Source organism: Erithacus rubecula, assembly GCF_903797595.1.
Source record: "Erithacus rubecula genome assembly, chromosome: 17".
Classification (NCBI taxonomy): domain Eukaryota; kingdom Metazoa; phylum Chordata; class Aves; order Passeriformes; family Muscicapidae; genus Erithacus; species Erithacus rubecula.
In genome coordinates this window covers 6,092,528-6,110,943 of record NC_136669.1, presented here as the reverse complement: position 1 = coordinate 6,110,943, position 18,416 = coordinate 6,092,528, and the positions used below count along the sequence as shown (strand labels likewise).

Sequence of the window (18,416 nt, the reverse complement as noted above, 5' to 3'; positions counted from 1 at the left end):
TGCTTAAAAAAGGCAATTTCCTTGGCAAAGTCCTTCACCTTGCTGCAGGCTGGAGCAAATCCAGCATCCCCAGCTCTCCTGGTACCCAGCTGGCCTCATCCTGACCTGCCTGGAGTCAGGGCAGGGCAGTGGCTCTCAGGGTCTCTGCACATCTGCTGCTGCTCGCACGGGTCTGCGGATGGCAGCAATTCATTGCAGGGATTCATCTGCCATTCACATGAATTCAGCTGGAAGTGCAGCCCCTGGCATGGGGGAATATTCCTTGTAGAGCCATGCTAACCCCTGCTCCAGATGCCTTTCTGTCAGCAGGTGCTTCATGGGGTGTTTGTTGTGTGTGTGATTTTGGGGGTAATGAAGAGCAGGCAGCAGCCTCTCCTCCATCCCTTGGTCCTTGGCAGGGGCTTGGGCATGGCAGGGAAGGCCTTGGATATGCTGGGACACCAGGAATTTCCCCCCACATTGGGATGAAAACAGTATCCTCCACCCTGACCTCAATTCTCCCCTGAGATGCTGGAGGGACACTTGTCCCCATCTCTGTGCCAGTGCTGCTGGCCCCAGGGCACACAGGGAAGAGAAGATGAGGGTGCACAACACAATCCCAGTCCCTGGAGGGCTGTGGAGTGGAGCTGCCATTGCATGAGGCCACAAGCCTTGCACTGAGTTTGCAGGTCCCAGGACAGAGGCTTGGTGGACCTGCCTGAAATCTTCTTGACCTTCCTCAGCTCTGTTTCCCTTGGTTGAGGTGTCACAGCAGTTTTTCCCAGCTGAGCAGGTGGCTGTGGCTAATTTACCTCGTTGATGTTTGCATGGTACAGCCCTGTGGTTTAATACACCCAAACTCCTTGGGTCAAAGAATCCCAAAATGGCTTGGGTTGGAAGGGACCTTCAAGATCATTCAGTTCCAACCTCAGCACAACTTCCACTGGACCACATTGCTCCAAATCCCATCCAATCTGTCTTTGAACACTTCCAGGGGTGGAGGCAGAAAAGATCTATGACAGTGACCTCCCAGAGGAGGATGGAGGGCTGTAGCTGTGAGTGTACATGAGGAAAGAGACACTCCTGCAAGGACCCTGCAGTGTGCTGGCTTGGTCCAGGAGAGGCAGAAACAAGCCAAGAGACTCAAATATCCTGGCCAGAAAGATGAGAGAACATTGCCAAAACAAGCAGGTGTCCAACAGAGCAACGCTGGGCCTGGAGGAGACAGGGAAGTCTGGAAAGGAGCAACGAGGAAAAGAGACTGAGGTGTAAGGTGACAGCTAGAAATAGAAGGGAGCAAGTGCTATTTGTATCAGAGGTATCCTGGGGAAGGCATGAAGGAATCCAGCCCTGAGATCCCCAGCTCCTCGTGTTCAAGCCTTTCCTCTCAAACCCAGCACAAACCACCTTAAAGGTTCATCTCAGCTCACCACGAGAGGATGGAGCTGGGCATGGCAGCTGGGCACTTCCTCTGGTCCACTGGCTTGGTCTGGATCAATAATGGGCTAATTAGTTGCTATGGAAATGTAATGTGGGAGAACTTTGGGGAGGAGAAATTATAGGTAATTTTTATTTGTTTGGACCCTGTTCCTATAGCAACAGGAGAACTTGTCACTGACTACCAGTTGGTTTCCATGGAGTTGGCTGCTAGTTCTGGGTTATTAATGCCTCTAAGCATGAAACAACTTACCTAGTAGGGCTGGTGGATTGTCCTCCATCATCCATGGGAACTTTGCAGTTTGCCAAAGTTGGGGCCTGGCTCTCACAGTGGAATGTGCACACTCCCAAAAGTTGGGCAGGAGTATTCACCATCAACAGAAGCAGTGCTGGAAGGATTGATTATTGCAGCCCTCTCTTGAATTGAAGACCTCGTGGAATGAACAATCCATCACCTCATAGCTTGTTCTACTCACAGCATTGCTGCTTTTTAATTGGATTTTCTCCATCTTCGGCTTCCAGATGCTTGGCGTTGATCTGCCTTTCTCTGCTAAATTAAAAAGTCTTTTAGCACCTGGCAGTTTTGCTGTAAAGGGACTTACTGTAATTAAGTCCCTTCTCATCTCACCAGGACTGGTTCTCCTGAATGAAGCTGTTTGTTTTCCTCCAGCCCCTCTCCTGACGTGCCCCCCGTTTTTGTGCTCCTCGAACAAAAGGGATGTGGTGTCTGCTTTGCAGGGGGCTGGAGCTCTGTCGAGGGACCTCTCCAAACTGCTCCAGAAGCTGAGCCTTGGAACCAGACCAAACACTCCTGAGCACTGAAGAGACTGGATTTGGGAGAGATTGGTTTTATGATAGGTTGTAATTTCCCTCCCACCAGCTAACTCCTCAGCTTTCCACGGGTGATAATTACCCAGTAGGAGCTAAAATGTCTCTCCCCACTCCCCTCTTTATCAACCCATTCTCCACTTTGAAGGCATCACCACTTCTTTCCAGAATGTCCTGGCCAATCTCCTCCCAGCGAGCTCGGAGTGCCTGCCCATCCTCTGTTGTTTTGGAAGATGGTTCAACATCCAGCACCTCTCCCTGCAGAGACCCATCTTGCTGCAGCTTTGAAGGCAAATCAGTGGATCAGCGTGTGGATGAACCTTTAATGGTATTTGGCTGAGGGCAGCACGCAGTTGGAAGGGAGGCACAAAGCAAAGGGCAGCTCCTCACCAGCAGCCCTTCCTCAGAGCTCTTGGCAAGCTCTGCTGCTGGCCCCAGCCCTGCATGCTGTGCTCACAGCTGCTGGTGAGGCACAGCCCAAATGTCTCCAAAGAGGGTGCAGAGGGGGATGGAGCATGAGTCTGAGGATGAAGGCTGGCTGTGGAGACAGGAGGAAAGTCCTGAGCCATCCAGGCAAAACCAGCGAAGCCAAACCTTCAAGATAGAAGAAAGGCTTCACCCAAGAGCTCCTGCATCTTCTCAATGCAACGTGATTTGCAGATAAATTATGTAAGAAATCCCTCTGCAAACTCCGTGTTTGTTCTTCCATATGTTTATTTCCAAGAGTGGCACCCGTGGAGGGAGAGGCTTGGGAAGTTCTGCATTCAGGCAGCTGGCAGTGATGGCTTTAGCACAGTCTGGCTGTTGGATGGAGAGTGTGAGCTGGGTGAAGGGGGCACATCCAGCACAGCAGGAGCCCAGCTCTGGGTTGGGAATCCAGGCTGGGGACCCAGGAGATGAGGGCAGTAGTGCCCAGGAGGGGACATGCTGGGGATACACCATGTTGTCCCTGCCTGGGGCACCTCTGGGGTCTCTCTGCCCCTATCAGTGTCGTGGCCATAAATAACAGGGATGTTCTGGGTGGTCACCTCCAGGCTGGCTGTGATCTGTGACTCACCAGCTTCCTGCCCAGAGCAACGCTACGGATTGACTCATGGCTATGGGAGTGTTTCACCCTAAGCCCACAGCCCTTTGATTTCACCAGACACCCCTGTGTGTTTACAAACAAGACATCTCCATTTCAGGGCTGTGAAAACTGGTGACAACCTGCAAAGCCATGCATCAGATGATGCTTCATCCTGAGCTTCACCTGGTTCTCCTCCTCCCCTTCCCTCTTGTGTGGCTGGAAAGAATTCCCTGCTGGCTCAGTTTGAGCTGCAGCTCTCTCAAGCTGGGCTTTGCTTCACCCTGTTGTTGCAATCCCTTGAAAAATCAGTGTTTTCCCACTTAATGTCCCAGTCTTCCTGAGCCTGGAGCAGCACAGCTCTGCACCAGAGAAGGCATGTGGAGGCCTCCTGGAGATGTGGGAAGAGAGATGATGTGGGCCTTGTTCAGCCACCCTAAAACTGTTTGAAACAGCATCTGAAGAGAGGTCTGAGCATGGAAAGCACCCAACACCTGGGAGGGTGAGACCAGCCTTTGGAAATGGCTCTGAGTTACAGAACCATGGAATGGTCTTGGTTGGAAGGATCTTAAAGATCATCGAGTCCCAACGCCCTCCTCATGGGCAGGGACTCTGTGTCCCTGATGGCAGTGGAGCTGTGCTGCTTTGCTCTGAGCATCCGTCACCATCACGGCACAGGGAGCAGGACGGCGTGTGCCATGACACAAGGTAAGGCTGCTGCCAGCTGAGAGAGCTTCCCGTGGGGATGTGCTGGCTCCTGGCACGTCCGTGCAGGGCTCCTCTCCCCAGCCCCTGCCCCTGCCCCGAGGGATGTGGTGGAGCCACCTGGGAGGGCTGTGATGGGAAAGGTGGCGTGGCTGTGGTGAGATCCCGCCCGGCTCCGCGGGCACTGTGGTGGGAGGAGGACGCAGGGTTTGTTTTTGTGACACATGAGCACATGCTTTTACTGTGAGTAACCTTCTCCTGGCTCAGAATGGAGCCTTCTGCCATGGCCTGTGCTCCCAGGGAGGTCCATGGCAGAGCTGTGGGCGTTGTGTCCTGGAGCAGGACAGCCACATCCCCCTCCCATGAGAGCTGGCAGAGAGAAGGTGGCCATGGAGGAGCTCCATGCTGGGACAAGCCTGGGTGGCTCCTCTTTGTCATCCAGCAGCTCTGCCATGACTGTGACAGGCAGGTTTGGGTTGTTCTCCACAAAGTAGGCAAGACCTGTTTGAGTATGATGTTGTCCCAACCTCCAGGTTTCTTTTGTCCCCAGTCCTTTGTGATGCCTTCAGCCAGCGCTCTTGGGAGGTTCTCTTGTGCTGAGGTGTCCAGATGGGCTTATGGTGAAGCCTGGGGTCCTTCCCAACAATTACCTCTGTCTCCTGACAACCCCAGCATTTGTCCACGCCCTAAAGGACAAGCAAACTTTAGAGCAACTGCATTAACCCCAGAATGGTTTGGGTTGGAAGGGATCCCAAGGATCATCTCATTCCCACCCCCTGCCATGGGCAGGGACACCTTCCACTGTCCCAGCTTGCTCCAAGCCCTGTCCAACTTGGCCTTGAACACATCTACCCATTTTCCAGCCTTGCTGTTGGTTTTAAGCAGCCATACCTTGGACTTGGAGCTTGCTATGAATGTGCAGATCCTGGTCCTGGAGCTCAGGAATGGGCAGGGAGAATAATTTATCCCAAAGCCTCATGTGTGACCCCACAGCTTCAGTCTAAAATAAAACTGAAGAGCACGAAGGTGTATTAGAACATCAGATCCCAGAGCTACTCTGGAGCAAACCCAGGCTGGGTTAGTCCTGCATGAGAAAGCCCTTTCACCTTTAGGAATGACCACAGCAGACCCCATCCTGCACAAAGGACGAGCTGGCAGCCTCCTCTCCTCACCAGCTGTGGCAGGAGGAGGTTGCCTGTGCCAAGGGGTGGATCTCCTGCAGCCTCCCTCCACTCCCAGCCTTGTCCAGGTGAGCATGGCCAGGTGTTTCCTGTGGAGCCACTAACCAGTGGTTGAGCAGGCGTTGCTGGCTCCAAGGCAGGTTCTCCTCCTCCCCAGTCCTTTCCCTGCTCTGGATCCATCTCTGGGGAATTGTCCTCTCTGAGCTGCTGGTGTTCCCCAGCTCCTCAGCCTCCTCCATGGGAGGAATGGAGATGTGGTGCTCACCTCTGGGCTCTGGCAGCAGAACAGGGTGGTGAGGGCTGGCTCCAAAGAGGTGAGATCTTCATCCACCTGTCCTGGAAGGTAGGAACAAGAGGAGAGCTCCAGGAGCCATCTCAGGAGCTGGCTGAGTGTGAGTCTGGGGGGATGGGATGGGATGGGATGGGATGGGATGGGATGGGATGGGATGGGATGGGATGGGATGGGATGGGATGGGATGGGATGGGATGGGATGGGATGGGAGAGCTCATGCAGCTGCTCCAGCCTTGTTTCACCTCCACTGAGGTCCAGAAGGCTCCTTGATTGCCAGGAAGGGTCATTTGGAGGTTCAAAGCAGTGTTCTACAAGCAGTGCATGTCTGCTGGAAGTGTTCTAGAGGCTCAGGGGAAGAACCAGCCATTTCCCATGGGACCTGGAAGGGTTGGGAGGAAATCTGGGTGTTTTTCTCCAGGCCTGGGCTCCTCATCAGCCCCCAGAGTGGCTGTGGTGACCTGGGGGTTATCTCAGTGCTTGAAGGGACTCAGGGTGGTTTTCTGGTCTAGCAGCAATGTGCTCCAGCCCCAAGCAGGGCTTTTCTTCCCAGCTGGGCAGCAAGGCCAGAGCAGGTGTCTGTATTTGTAGGAACTGTTTCTGCAGGGGGATTTCCTTGCTCTGTGCTCTCCATCTCAGCACAGGCTTTCCCATGCCTGTTCCTGGGGCTGTTTGCAGCATGCTGGGCTGTCTCTGACAGGACTCCCTGGACTTTTGGACACTGGCAGGTTCTCAGTGTGTGGACAGGTGATTTTGTGTCTCCTGTAACCTGCAGGGCAGCTTGTCCTGGGGCTGGTGGCTCTCTGGGGATGCCCCCCTGTGTGCCTGTGCCAGTGAGGTGCTCACAGTGCACAGTTCAAGGGGTGCTGCCATGGGGATCTGATCTGGGTGGGACCCACAAGGCTGTTCCATCTCTAGGACACCGTGCTCCCTTCTCCATCCTGTTTAAACTTTCATCACCCAATCAGCTTCTGCAGCAGAGCAAACATTGTCTGGTAATTAATCTGCACAGATGGGCTTTGTTTGAGCAAGCTGCTGTGCACTGGCTTCAGAGGAGGGTGCAGCAGGGGGCTGGGGTGGGGGCACCTCATCACAGCCTGCTCCAGGCTTTTCTGTGTCCAGGAGATTCCTGGATCACCAGATCTTCTGAGCAGTGCTTGGAGCTGAAGGTGGTCCAGGACATTTGGTTTTGTTGAGGGAGAGAGACGTGACAAAATAGGTTTTGTGGCTGTGAAACCCTGATGGAGACAGAGAAGGAGGGAGGGAGAAAACTCCCACTCCTCTCTCAGGTGTTCCTGTGATCAGAGCAGCTGGGTTTGGACATGGAAAATGTTAAAATGCTGTCAAAGATCTCACCAAGAAAAATCTCAGAGTAAATGGGAATCTGCATCTCCCACGGGAAAAACTTTTTGGAAGCCCTCAAGTGCTTCAATACCCTTGAATTATTTTTGCTCCCCTGGTAATTATTGCCTCAGTTTGTGCTGAATTGGCAAAGTTTTTGCCCCAGAACTTAATTTTTCAGGTGAATCACTGTTAGCTGATGTTTTTTGCTGCAGTGGTGGCCACAGGAGCTCATAGACAGTGGCCACAGCTGAGGGAAGAGGAGGCAACTTCCCAACCCCATTAGAACCACATCCAATCCATTGGGAACTCAGGGCCCTGCCTGCCCTGTGCATTTTTGGGAACAAACTGGACACATGGAGCTGTGTCCTGAGCCCTTTTGTGACTGAGCCCTTAGGGAGGGACACATCTCCCCACCTACATCTGCTGGCTGCAGGTGACAGATGCCCCAGAGCTGGGCAGCTCCATTTATTTACAAACCACAGAGAGCACAGAGGCACTTCCCAGCCTCAGAGAGTTCCACCTGCCTGGCAGCCAGATCCCTCCTCCCTGGCCTGGGCTCTGTTTCACTGCAGGCAGCTGGGGCTGCTCTTGTTTTTAATAGAGCATTTCTAGATTACAGCAAGTGACAGGAGAGTGATTTGTGATGGGTCAGGTTTCCTGCCCTTTCTCTCATAGCCCTGGCTTATAAAAATATACTCCCTCTGGGATTGCTTCGGGTCCATCGTTGTTGGCTGGTTCAAGTCCCTCTTTTTTATTTGTGTTAGGAGGGCTTGGGAAAGCTCCTGGTGCCAGTGCCCAGTTCTTGCCATGGCTCCAGGATGGGGAAGGCTGATTTCCATCTCTGTGGAGATGGAGGGAACTGCTTTGGGACCCTCAGGCAGGGAAGGATTCACCCTACACCACTGGAAGCCATCACACAGTCCAGTTTCACAAGGACTCATGTGCCCTGTGTGTGCTTTGCCTTTATTTAGAGGTCCTGATCTCACTGCCTTTATAAAAATCCCAGGCTCAGGAGGGAATCTGTTGGCTTTGGTGTGTGGCATGAGGCTGGTTTTGGTGGGGATTGATGTCTCAGGGGGCTGGGGGAGCTCCTGCAGATCCTGGAGACATCAAATGAGCAATTAACTGAGGCTGTGAAAGGATCTGAGGGAAGAGTTCCATGCAGGAAGCAGCACAGATCACATCCATGGTTCCCCACCACCCCTTTGTGCCCCACTCTGCCTCCCTGCAGCTTCTCCCTGCTTTGGGAGATCCCAAAGGGCCTCACAACCACCACTAAATGGAGATTTTTTTCTGGGCAATCAACACTGTCCCTGCTTCCCAGACAGGGAAACAGGATGGGATGAGGTGAAGCTGTTCAGGGTGGGATGAGATTAAGATGTTCACCCAAGCCCATACAAAACCCCAGCAGCAGATCTGAGCTCCAGCCTCCAGCAAATCCTCCTGCTAATCTCTGCTTTGCTGAAGAGTGCCAGGGGATTTTTAGTGGGCCCGTTGAGATTACTGTCATTTCTCTCTCCCTACTTCCTCTCCACCTTGACAGAATTGATCTCCTTTATTTTCTTTAGGCTTTCACTGTGGTGACAAAGTTAGGAGAAGGTCCCTTTCTTCTGCAGGACCCCTCTTAAAATAAAACTAGAACCCTCCTCAGCATTTAGGAGTGGATGCAACCCCATTTCCCAGTGCTAGAGGTGCCAGTTCTTCCCTCTGAGAGCACTTCAAACACCTCCACTCCACCTTGTAAGAGGTACAGCACAGCTCCTGCCGAGAGCAGAACATTTCCAGGACCTTCAGGAGGACAGAAGCAGGGCAGGACAGGCAGAGGGGGGAGCAGCCCCCAGGGACATGCAAGGGAAGGAGAAGGCACCCTGCAGGATGAGGTGGCTGGGCTGAGCCAGGGCTGCATCCATCCCAAACAGGCTGGGTGTGCTGCTGGCTGCATCCCTGTGCTGGGCTGGGCTGGGCTGCTGAGCTGGAAGGAGCCCAGGGAGAGAAAATTGGCTGGCAGAGGATCCAGGAAGCAGCAAAGAGCTTGTTGCTCAGGCAGGAAATTGCTGTGCCCCAGAGCCCTGGCCTCTGCTGGAAGCCCCCTCATCTGGGGATGGGGTGGGCAGAGCTGTGGGACCCAGCCCCACAGGACCTGCAGAACCACAGCTGAAAATCAACTGGGAATTGTGGAAATGCAAGTCCTGCTGCCACCTGCAAGGGGACTGTGCTGCAGTGTCCCAGCACAGCACAGCCCTGAGCTCAGCTCCTGGTGACTCTGCCCAGGCTCCCAGGGCAGGAATCATCCTCTCCTACAGCACTGTGGGTGGCTGAGACACTTCTGCAACAGCAGTAACTGGCTTTGAGTCTGATTCTGACCTGACAAAGCCCTGCTAATGCAGCTCCTGGACCAGAGCCAGCAAAGCTGGGGTGGAATTTCACCTTTCTGCACAGAAGGAGATGCTCAGACTTGGATATGTGCAGGCAACATCTCTCTCCTGTCAGACACTGCTCCCATTCCCCAGCCAAGCAGTGATGGGAGCTGCTGGGGAATGGGATGGGCTTGTGGCACAAACATGGGCTCAGCCTCCCAAAATCACTCAGGAGTGCAAATCTCTGCAGGCATGGAAGGATGGATATGATGAGTTGTTGGTTGGGATGGAGGAAATACATGCCCATGGCAGGGGCAAGCAGAGGAAAATGTTCAGGGTCTGGTTTGAGACCCAGAGCTTAAGCAGCCTCCTCTTTTCCTCAAGGAAAATGGTGAGCTCCATGACCATGGCCTGGATATGCAGCAAAAAGCATTTGCAAGATGGAAAGGGTTTGGTGAGGCTGGTTTCCAGGAGGGGCTCTTGGATGCTGAAAAATCCAGAAATGCCAAAAGATCCAATGGCTACAGGGCTGTAGCAAATCTAGAGATCCAGCAGGTGAAGATGCAGAGGTGAATCCTTTTCCAAAGGGAGGGAAGGAATTTAGGGAATTTAGGCAAATCTCCCTGGCAGCTCTGCCATCCCTTTAAGAAACAGAGTGCCAGTGTGAAAGAAGCTGCCCCAAGCCCACTTCCACCCTGCAGATTAAGCAGGAGGAGACAATAATAAAAGCACAGTGTCCTGACAAATATAATTAACAGGAAAAAAAGGAGAGATTTTTCAAAGTTTGGGTCCTCAGCAGCAATGTTTTATTCATGGCCCGGCAGGGAAGTGCTGGCGGTGCCATTAATTATGGGAGCTGCTGGGAGCTGGGCTTGGTTTTATCATCCTGACACCTGCAGCAGGGAACTGGGGCAAGCCTGGGCAGCCTGTGGGGCCACCAGGCTCAGGGACACGAGCCTCCCTTCTCCTCCCTGCAGCCATCCCTGCTGCTGGGTGTCCTCAGTCATCCAGAGGGTCCTGGCACCCCGTGCTGTGCCTGGGGGATGAGCAGCACATTCCCAAAAAAGCAGAGGTGGATTGAGGGTGGGCAAGCAGCACCAGGGATCACCACCCTCCCTATGGATGGGAGGATCTTGGCAGTGCCACTGAAGCAGCACAAGTCGTGGTTTGGTCAAAGACCCAGACCAAAAGGGATAATGATGATATAAAAAAGCACATTCAAAGCACACCTAAAGAGCTGGTTGGAGCCATCCCCGGGTTTGGTGCACCCCCCAGGAGCAGCTCACAGCTCTGATTATTTCCTGTTCTGGGAAATCTCCCCAGTAACTTTCCAGAGAGGCAATGAATAAAATATTTAGTGTTCAGCAAACTAAAGCAAGTGCAAGAACAATACAAGTGGGATAAGGGACCTGAGAAGAGTCTCTGTGGGAATTGGCTGCAGTTTCCAGAGATGTGAAGGAGAGAGACCAGCACAAATGGGGCCAGTCTGGGAGAAAGGTGTCCTTGCAGCAGGACATCCCTGTGCATCACATTTATACCCCTGGAAGTGTTCAAGGCCAGGTTGGATGGGGCTTGGAGCCACCTGGGATAATAGAAAATGTCCCTGCTCATAGCAGGGGTTGATACCCAATGAGCTTTAAGATCCCTCCCAACCCAAACCAGTCTGGGATTCTCCGAAAATCATTCCATGAAAGAAACTTCTCCAAAAATCTCTTTGAAATACAAAAGTGGTGAGACAAGGCTGGAAACTGGGACAACAACCTGGGGGTAGAAGAGGAGAGTGAGCTGTGGCATCATTAGATCCAGTCCAGGGCTGTACCAGGGGTGCTGGTGCACCTGTTGGTGACAGCACACAAAGAGCAGGCTCCTTTGTGTCTGCAGGTGACAAACCAGGAGAAGCTTTGAAACGGCAGGAGCATCCTCAGAGGAGCAGGTGCTGGGTTAATGAGTGAAACAACCTCTGGCTGCCTGGCAAGGAGGGACAGTCACTGGGAGAGCAGGATGGAGGGTGGCTCCTGCTGTCACCTGTGATTCGGGGAGCTGGTGATGGGGGACCCTCCTGCCTGGCTCTCCTGGGAGGCTGCTGGGCCCAAGTTCTGCATTCACCATCTCTTTTAATCAAGGTAATGCTCAGTTGTGCCTGGGCCCGGGCGGTGTCAGGCAGGATTGATGACCTGGCACACCCAGCCCCCGGGTGGGATGGCCCCGCTCATCCGCGCTTCCGAATGCAAACTGCATTTCATTTCTGCAGCAGATGCAGCAAGGGAAGGGCTGTCTGAGCACTCCTGCCTGCATTCTCAGCCCCAAATCTCTCCTGGTCCTGCTACCCCATGATCAGGGCTCCATCATCCCCACATTTCTGCTGCTCCATGGAGGGATGAGCTCTGCTCCTGGCTGTATGGGTTCAAGTGGTCTTTTAGGAGTAAATAATGTGTCTAAAGAGTTTTGTCTGCCCTGCACTCAAGGGGCTCATATCCCCCAATAATCCCTGGAATATGTGATCAGAGAACCAGCATCAGCTACTTAGGGGGATGCAATTAGTTTAATTGGAGTGAGGATTAGAGGGAAGATGGTGTACTCCTGCCCAGATCAACCTAACCAGAGGAGAAGCATCCTCCTCCCCAGCCTGCTGGTTATACACAGGAGGAAACAAGCGGGGTGGATGCTGGGCAGGGGTTGCCTGCTGTGGGGTCTGGTGGTGGTGGGATGAGCTGTGCCCACTCAGCCCCTCGGTGCCTCCCCCAATTCCTGCAAGGGGGTCTTGCAGCATCCTCGGGGGAGGTGGCGTGGGACAGTCTGTCACTGCAGCAGGGCTGGGCTGGCTCCCAGGCATGGCAGCTCCATCTGCTCCTGCAGAAAGGCCTCCTGTTCCGCCTCCACAGCCAGCCAAAGGTACCTCAGAGCCCTTGCTCGGAGCTGGCTCCACGCAAAGCCGCCAGCGCTATAAAAAGCCGCGCTCCCCGCGAAGAACCCCCCTCGATTAGGATTTTTTTAGAGACACCTGATGATGAGCAAATCTCCCCTACGGTCTGGAGTGGATGCTCTTGGAAAGCAGATCTGAGAAGAAAGGGTTTGTGAGGAGAAAAGGACACGTCCATGGGGGCACTGGGGCAGGGAGCTGCTCCTGGTGGGCTGAGCTGCTCAGGGTAACCAGCAGCAGCACTTGCCTTATCCCTGAGCCCTTCGCCTTGCTCTCAACGTGCCAGTCCCTGAAACTTTAATGCCTTTACACTGCTGCTTTAATTATTAAGCGTGGAGGTAATGGAGAAGCCATGGAAGAGGAGGCTGCTGTGCAGGGGTGCAATCCTGCCTCCAGGCATGCAGGAGGCTGCAGCGTGGATCTGAGCATCCCAGGGCTCTGTGCTGAGCAACACAGATCAGACGCTGCTCTGGCTTCATTCTCAGTGCTTTTTGGAATTTCCCACATTATATTTCTGCTCTGCAGGGACCACGGAGGGTCTCTGTATCTCTTGCTCTCTGCCCATGGTGTGTTTGTCTGGTTAAGTTTGCCAGAGGGGATGGATGTTCTTGAGGGACTGACAGAAGAGATATTTGTGAACCCTCTGAATGAATGTGTGTGCCTTGGTTGTCTGTAATTTGTGAGAGAACTGTGAGCTGTGTGGCTGCTTCCAAGGTTCTTTCCCAAAGGGAACTGTGTCAGATTGAAGTGGAGGGAATGAGCTTGTCTGCAGCCACGATCAGAGCCTGATGGTGCTGGGGAAGAGCCTCCCTCTAGCTACAAAACTGCTCCGTGCTTGCCAAAAAATGTAAAGCTCTTGTGCTAACAGGGTAATTAATTAATTACAGCTCATTAAAAGAATTACAATCCCATTAGTTCCTTTGGATCATGGTGGGGGGGAGCTGATCCTCAGAGGATGAGGCTGAGGGCACTCCAGGCTGCTGAGGCTGCTCTTTGCACTGGGGAAACTGGGGGTGCTCTGAGGCTGCTTTGTGGGGATGGGATCCTGCTCAGACAGCCCCTCTTGGCAACCCCCTAATGATGGCCCTCTGCTTCCAGGGAAGCAGACACTGAAATTGCTCCTGCCTTCCCCAAACAGAAATGCCAGCACTGCTGTGTCCCAGTCTGCTCCCAGGAGCTTGTGCTGCTTGTCAAACTCTGCTCTGTCCTGCTGCACTCTGCCTACATCCCCGTTTAGAAATGCCTCATGAGGCTCTCCCTGAGGAGGGATGGATCAGGATAAGTATCTGATCCCATGTGGGACAGGTCATGGGTCCTGGCACCACAGCACCCTGTTCTCTCTGGGAGCAAATCCTCCCTCCTGCCCTCCTTCTCCCCTTGAAATCCCATTAATGCTTCCTTTATTCTTTGCCTCAATGTTGCTGTCACTCGCCGGTCGCTCGGTTCTTTGATCCCTTTAATTTATTATTTTTTTTTCACAGAATCTTTTATTATATTTTTTTTATTATTTTAAATAAGAGAAAGGCTTTATCACTGAGGCTGGGTGAGTGGGGACCTCTCTGATTAAATATAGCAATGAGACGTGCTGCTCACCACGTGCCAGCCCGGGGTGTAGTGCTTGTCCTCCCAGAACTTGGGCTGTTTCCCTCCTCCTCCTCCTCCTCCTCCTCCCTGCTGGGACATGGAGGAGTTCTAGGGCCTGCCACGAGTCCAGATAAATTGCTCCAGACCTTAAGCCCTGTCTGGAACAAACACCAAGTTTCCTCAATTTCCGTTCCCTGAGCCTGATGTTCACAATCTGGGCGTTTCTGAAATGCAGTAACGCACCTCATGAATAAAGATTAAGTTGATTAAAAAGGAAAACCCAGAGCAAGGCTGAATAAAAGTGATTTGCAGAGATTAGATGCTCTGGCACATCAGGAGTTCCCTAAAGGGCTGAGCTAACATGTTCAAACATAAGAGCTTTAAGCCCTCTTCCCTGTTTTGTAACTAATGGCTTTGGGTTGTGAAGACTGACTCTCCCACTTGATAATTTCCCTGTGGGACACACAGAAGTTTCATGCACTGCTCCAGAGGCCAGCATCCCCTGTAACCTGTTCCCTGCTTTCCATGGGATGTGCTTTGGGCAGTAGTTGCACAAACAACTCTCTTCCCAGTGGCCAGATGTGGGGGGAATGGAGCAAAGAAGGGGATGAACCTTGTACCCCAGCAGGCACAGCTTCTTCCATCGTCCTGGGTCCCAAAACTGGGGATAACTCTCCTGTGAGACTGAGTCTAAGGAAGAGAAACAGTGAAAATCAAAGTTTTCTTCTTATTTTTGTAAGTGAGACTGAATTAGAAGTGTGTCCATGTGATGCCCCAGCAGACAGTGTTGTGTCTCAAGTATTTGGAGAGCCAAGGAAAAATACCCATCTCCTTTTGTATCAAATCCAAAGGGCTGCTGCTGTCACAACCTGGGCTTTCCCTCTGCCACATAAAAACAAAAACAACCTCTCTGAAAAATGGGGGAAATGGGGTGGGTGGGGGTAGCCCCACAGTCTTTTCTTTCTCTGGGGAATCTCCTTCCCTGGATAGCCCTGGGCCCCAAAGCTTTGAACCTGCCTCTTGCATGCCTGGGGTGATGCTCTGGGAAAGGGGCACTGTGTGTTCTCTAATGGGACAGCAGGGAAAGGAATGTGCATACGTAATCTGGAAAATCTTTTGTCTGGGATTTGCAGGGGTAGATATACAGGCAGAATCCAACTCGCTCTATTTTAATGATGCAATCTCTGTCTTCATCAGAATTTCCCCTTTGTGCTGCAGCAACGTCACTGCTCTGGGCCAGGGCCATGTCCTGCTAAGCCCTGTTTGAGTGAGCGAGACCATTCCTGTACCTGAGAGATGACAACATAAATTTTAATTCTGACCTGAAAATGTGAGGTTTTCCATGCCACATATCCCACTGCCCCATCCCCATTTTCTTTCCTCTCTGGAGATGCTGTCACTGAGTAATGCTGGTTGTGCCTGAATGGGAAGCCAGCCCCAAGGTGAGGCTTTTTGTCCCAACACGTGGGGAAGCTCACCTTGCTTTGGGCACACCTGGAGTGGAGCATCCTCAGGAGGCAACCCCAGAGCAGGATGCCAGCAGCAGCAAGGGGTAGAAAATGGAGCTAATTTAAAGATTTCCATGGTGGATTTGTGAAGATGATTATGCAGCAAAGTAGCTGCTGATGGCAGGGTCTGAACTTGCCCATTCAGGGTCCTCTTCCTTGTCCCTGCCTGACCCAGGAGCTGCCATTCCTGCTGTAGTATTTTTTTTTTTTTTCTGTGTGTGTGAGTCAAATTCCATCATGGGCAATTACAGTCGGTCTCTTTGAACTCCTTGGGGAGCAGGGAGGCAATTGCTGGTGCTGTGCCTGCCCGAGGAGTCTCAGGTGTCAGGAGCTGCAGCTGGAGGTGGCTGCATTGCAGGCGCTCGCGCCGCCGCGGCTGCTTCACCCTCTCAGCTCTTATCAAAATAAATTCCTGTCTGCCTCGAGCTTCTGAACACTGATAGGAGGGGGGAGCTTTGAAGGGTGTATCCATGTGCTGCCTGTGCAGTTGGGACAGCTGTGCTGTGATGCTGAAGGATGCTGTCTTGGGAAGGTGGGAAGAGCCTTGAATCCAACTGGAAATGCAGCTGGTGGAGCAGCAACTCCCCCCTGCTCCTCTCCCTTCTCCCTGCAGTCACAGCCATTCATCCCTAGCAGTTGTATCCAGCGCTGTGTTTCAGCAGGAATTGCTTCCCCATCAATCCAGCTGCTATTTCTTTCCCCCCCGAGGCTTCCAAAGGCAGTAAGTCTGCAGCAATGTGCAAATTTTGGAGAGCTGAGTGTGAGGGATTAGTGACTTGGCAATTAAAATATTTGACCTACATCTTGTTGAGTACCAGCAAGGTCAGATGGAGCCGTGCTTCTTCCCAAAACTTCTTCCCGAAGGAATTTTCTCGCTGCAGTTACTTCTGTTGGAACAGGCTGCTACTGAATATAAAGGAAAGGGCTCAGGGTCCGGATCTGTGGAGCTGTGAGAGCTCTGGACCCCTCAGCAGGGACTTTTGGGGGTGCTGGTAGTTTCTGAGGGCGGGTTGGAGATCATTTCTACAGCACAAACACCCCATAATATTTACAGGACTCTTCCCACAAACACAGCAGAGAACAAGCATCTCCTTTTGTTCCTGAGATTGTACGTGCTGAGAATCCTTGTCCAAACAAATGAGTAGTTTTTTCTTCCAGCAAACATCACAGATCTCTCCCTTTTTTTTTTTTTTTTAAATTTTTTTTTCTCTTCTCATTTTCACGTGTTGTTCGCTCTGTTCTGCAAACAATGTTCTTTTTAAGCTGGGGCAGAAAACTCAGTGTGTGTCCAGAGCACGATGTGACGGCAGGAGCCGGCGATGTCCGCTTGGCAGGAGATTCAGCGGAAGTCTTTTATAAAGCTCCTCTCATCCCAAGGCAAGGGGAGGGGGAACAAAAACAAAGCCCCCCCAGTACTGCAGGATTTGGGTGGTTTGCTCACAGCTGGGGCTGCAGGGACAGTAGTCAGAGGGTTCCTGGACAGCCCCAGGCTGAGGTCAGGCACAAACCCTGCTTGGATTCGAACGGCTGCAACAGGGCTGGAGCAAAACTGTGAATTTGCTGCTGTGGGCTGTTGAGTGTTTCTCCAAAATCCACTTGTATGAGATATGCTAGCATCCCCCAACAACCTGGGGAAGATGTTTTGGGCTATAGTTTGAGGTATAATTGGGATCTTTTGTTGTGACTGGGTCCAGCAACTCTGCCTGTTCAACCCTTGGAAAAGTGTCTGCTCTGAGCCTACCTGCTCCAGGCTGCTGAGACACCAGCTTGCTGCCAATCTAAGGGAGTTTGGAGTTCCTACCTCCTGAAGCTGAGCAGAGGAGGCTGTTGGCACATGCTAAATAAGCCTAGAGGTGATTGCAGTCCCTTGGGTGTGATCAGAGGGAAGGGCTGTGCAAAATCCGTGTGGCTGGTTTGAGAGTTGCTGCTGGATCCAGCACTGTGAAATCCCAATGCACCTTCCCCTGCCTCCTAAGCAGGTGCTCCAGGATGCTGTCTCAGACAGGAGAAGCCCAGGCTTTACCTGTCAGACCCAAGAGTGTGAACTTGAACCAAGAGACTCAAGTAACAGGTTTATCTAACAGGAGCAATGCCAGATTTTGGCAGAACAGTTAGAAAACTGAAAACAACAGGTTTGCAGAAACCCCCATGATCTGTCAACCCATATGGAAGTTACCCATTTTTTCCATGTTGAGGGTTTCCCCATCCTTTCTTTATTTTCAGTGGGGTGATGCTCCTCAAAAGGTGTGGGACTGGGGTGAGAAATTCCCAGTTGCTGCTGGGGACTCACCTTAGTGAAGGTCATTGATGCTGTTTGCAGTTTCCCTGCCTGCCCTGGTCCTGCCTGGCTTTCCTTGCCTCACCAAGATCACTCCAGGTGGGATTTGATAGCTTCTCTTTATTGAGTCGTGCTGTCCTTGGAGTCTGATAGCAAGAATTTCTTGCAGAGCCATAAATGTCTTCAGGGCTACCAGTCTGTGAGCCAGCAGGGAGCGGGGAATTGCTGAGTTTGGGTAAACTTGTCATTAGAGAGAAAATAGTTCTTCAGGTTCCTCCCTGAGCAATACATGACTTAAAAATAAACCCTCAAAACAACAACAACAAAAAAGAAAAAAACAGCCTCTTCAAAAACATATACCTCAGCATGGCTCAAAAGAAAAAGAACATCTTTTTTCATGCAACAAATTTTCCTGCAACCTGTCCCTGATTTTCTTTGCGAAATGAACTTCTGGCTAAACCTATTCAATCTCACAAAGCATTTCAATTTTGACAAGAGTGCATATTCTGGAGGAACGTGGTTTCATCAGAGTTTCTCCAGCCAGCTCTAATCCCAAATGCCTCGCTGTGACTAAACCTCATTTCTATGTTAAGTACTTGAGCTTGCCTGTAAGGACCAGGTAAAAACTCAATCAGTCGAGTAGCCTCCCTGCAGCTGCCTTGTTAAACAGTGGGCTTTTAAAACTTTTCTCCTTTTTATCTTAATGGAGAAGAAGTGGAAGATCCCCTGGGGAGAGGCACAGTGTGATCTCTGATAAACCAAGCCAATAATTTACATTGGAACCTTGCTGACATCCTGGGAGGTGTGAGGGCTTAGAGGTTGCTTGGAACTGGGCTCTGGGAAGGTTTTGCTGGTTTGTTTTTTATCATCCAGCATCCAGAATGGAGGAAGAAAAAAGGAATTCTTAAGGGGCATCTTTGTGCTGGCATAGCAGGCAGTGCCC

The 18,416-nt window shown here is 52.0% G+C and overlaps 1 protein-coding gene across 1 annotated transcript in view; it reads left to right on the top strand.

Annotated features, from left to right (window-relative positions):
- The first annotated feature begins 2,176 nt into the window (after positions 1-2,176).
- LOC306809188 (ATP-sensitive inward rectifier potassium channel 12) overlaps positions 2,177-18,416 on the top strand; it is a 58,206-nt gene continuing 41,966 nt past the window's right edge. Inside the window, exons 1-2 of the mRNA XM_079320472.1 lie at positions 2,177-2,274; positions 2,413-4,015. The gene's annotated coding sequence lies outside the window, so the exon portion shown is untranslated. The remainder of the gene's footprint in view (positions 2,275-2,412; positions 4,016-18,416) is intronic.